General features: G+C 45.0%; 1 protein-coding gene across 1 annotated transcript in view; it reads right to left on the bottom strand.

Moving 5' to 3' along the window:
• The window catches only part of AR (androgen receptor), a 25,758-nt gene that overhangs the window by 11,309 nt on the left and 11,322 nt on the right, over nucleotides 1-3,127 (bottom strand). The gene's annotated exons all lie outside the window — the stretch shown is intronic.

A 3,127-nucleotide genomic window follows, 5' to 3' on the forward strand; every position in this document is an offset into this window, starting at 1 on the left:
CCCCCTAATTAATTAAAGATAAAAAGCCAACTGTTTAATTCAAGTAGAGAACATAACATCAAACCAATTGTCCTAAGGGTTTTGGCTCCTTCATTACATGATACTTATCTCAAATTTCCTTTCAGCTGTAATTAGAAGAATAAGCAGCGAAACATCAATATGTCAAGTTATAGTGCAGCTTTGTAAATCAATTCAAAAGCTGATCTTTAAGTAATGTACTTTGGATGATCTCCTATACAAGCAATTAAGATAGGCTGCTCTGTAGAAAAGAGTAATAAAAGAGAGAAACGGAAAAGCAGGGCTGCAGTGTAGCGTGACATCCTCCAGCCATGCTCTGCTTGGCTGTTAGGCCAGCCAGAGCATCGAACCTCCCATCTCACCCCACCAGAAGCCATAGGCAGCACCAGGATCAAGCAGAGCCTCGATGCTCCCCTCCCTGCGCCCCGGAGAGCTGATTCCCAGGACAGGTACCGGCACTGCTCCCCTGGGAGCTGCGCTCGGCTTTTGGTTTGGACAAGCAGCACAGAGGAGGGGAGCGCAGAACACTGACCCCTTCCTTCCAAAGCACCACACGTTAATTTGGGAAGGAGGCACCGGGGTTGACTCCACCTGAGGCAGAAACCATGTCTCATGGTTGTGCTTGGCACTGGACCTTTAGAGACAGGAGTGCTGCTAGGAAGAAAAGCTCTCAGCTTAAAAGAAGAAAGAAAAACCAAACAGTATCTTCCAAAGATGAATAAGCAGTACCCGTCAGGTCCTATGTATAAATGGAGCCAAACCCACGCTGTATAAACACACACATGGTTTGGTTTAAATGTTAATTTTTTTTTCCTTAAAATTGAATTACCTACTCCTAAAAGATACGGTGTGAAGTAAGAAGAGAGCAAGCAACCAACTGTGCTGGCTCTGAGATTGCAGCCGTAAACCAAACCCCTCCGTGCTGAAAAGCAGCGGCAAGAGCAGCCTTATGGTTTGTGCTTGCCAGCAGCAGTTGTTCTATAATCACTGAAACACTGATGTTACTACATGGAGTAAAGCTTCAGATGTGAAGAGTCCCTTATACTCAGTCACCTCTGCAAAAACCCTTATTGGTAGTAGCTCCTACTCAGCAGCTAGTGGGAATAAAAACAGAAATAAAGAAATCAAATACATCTGTTATACTTTTACTCTAGGATGAGCTAAGCTAGGCAGAAGCCTACATTGTACTTCCCCAAAGCACACTGGGGTCACAAAGCACAAGTGACAGCAAACATGCAGTGTCCCTCTTAGCTGTCAGCATGTAAGAAGGAAGCCTTGACACGCGGCTGCTGGCACAGCAGCACCGAGTCATGCCTGCAGAGAGGCATGAGGTTAGCTGAGAAACACCCAACGTACTTGGACAAAATCTGAAGGACATGGATAATTATACAGGATCATGATCAAATATTCAGCAGTGCAAGAATCCCCAGGGAGCGCACCAGAGAGCGATGATCGAAGTGACACATGCTTTAAGCAACTGGAGCCTGCCTGCCCTCCCGCCAGGCGTTTCTGAAGCCCTGGTGAAGGAGCATGCTGGGCTCCAGCATGGATTTTTTATGACTGCCAGGACTTGGGGAAGTTCTATGGACCTGGAGGAAAAGTGCTTCTGCACTAGCAATGACAGGGAATCCTGCCAGCCCCAGGCACCACATGCTGGCGTCAGCTGCAGGCGAGAAGCTGACACAAGATTTGACTTGTATCCTGTTCTTTCAATTTTTTAACATCCACATGTGGCTTGCCAAAAACAGATCCTGTCAAACTATCAATCTTTTCCAGCATGATAATTTTAGCTGATAATTATAATAGTACTGGCACAGCAAACATGTTAAAGAGAGCTGAGTCAGTCTGGCCCACATGAGCTTAAAAAAACCTCAAACGATATAAAGTCAGCCAGTGCTGCTGAATGATTTCAAATCACCCAAATGATAACATCTCAAAAAGTAATGATAAATACTGGAACAACATCAGACAGGTTTGTTTCTTATGAAGGTTGTTCACAGCCCTTTGCTAGTGAATGTCCTTCATTCCAAAAAAAACAACTAGCCATTTCTACTAAAAAAGTCTGTATGACAATGCATAGATGGGCAAACAGTAATGAACATTAAGGACTGATCACTGAATAGATTGATCAAGGTCTGCTGATAAGCTCAAGCTATCAAAGCAATGTTCATTTCACTGTAAGTAGATACATCAAGCAACTGAAAAAGCAAGCTATGTTCAATGAATGTCAAACTCAATCCTCAGCAGCCTGAACTCGCACCAAAAGCTGATGGAGAAACTCAGAGGCCTGAGCTGGCAGGACAGTTTAGTGGGCACAGGATTAGCAGGATCCCGAGCCATGTGAAGGAGGGAAGCACTGGCCTGGAGAGCATCCTACCACTGCCTTTAAGCAGCGATGCTGCCTCCACCGGGAAACTGTGATTAGATATTCACGATCCAAGGGAGGTGTTGGCAAACTGCAAAAGCCATAAGAATAGTAGAGAGTAGACAACACCGCCTAGAGCAAGGAAGTAAAGAATTTCACCCAGGTGGCTATGCAGAAGGCCTAAAGGGTTATTAAGTCACAGCCAGCAAAACCCACGGCGGAGACAGGAATTCAATAAAAGTATGTTTTCGATCTAGCAAAGCTGTAATAAAGATCCAGTTGCTGGAAATCAAGAACAGACAAGATGAAAAATGAGGTACATCTACTGCAACACTGAACAGAATGAACTACTGCAACTACACGGCAAAAAATGTGTTAGATTCTCCACTGCTGGAGATGCTTACATCAGTATCAAACCCTTTTATAAGACATGAGCTCTATTTTAACCACAGCAACTGGACCCGAATTAGGACTAAATACAGATATACCTCAAGCCATAGGTTTTTACAAGGTATCAGCCGTTACAGTAGTTTTCTGGCCCTACCATCAATGAAGCAAACTGAATTTTGCATGTTCGTGAGGTTTTGCCCCAAGACGGGACTCTCATGGAGCGCAGCTGCTAGGCTGAGGGCAGAGGTGTTGGGTTCTCACAGTGGGAATGGCCCATGGGACCTCACATGCCACGACTAACATGCATTGGCAGCAAAAAGGAGGTGCCTTAAATCCAGAGCTCTGCGGTTCCGC

This window comes from Nestor notabilis, unplaced genomic scaffold (genome assembly GCF_000696875.1).
Source record: "Nestor notabilis isolate BGI_N333 unplaced genomic scaffold, ASM69687v1 scaffold7230, whole genome shotgun sequence".
In the NCBI taxonomy this organism is placed as follows: Eukaryota; Metazoa; Chordata; class Aves; order Psittaciformes; family Psittacidae; genus Nestor; species Nestor notabilis.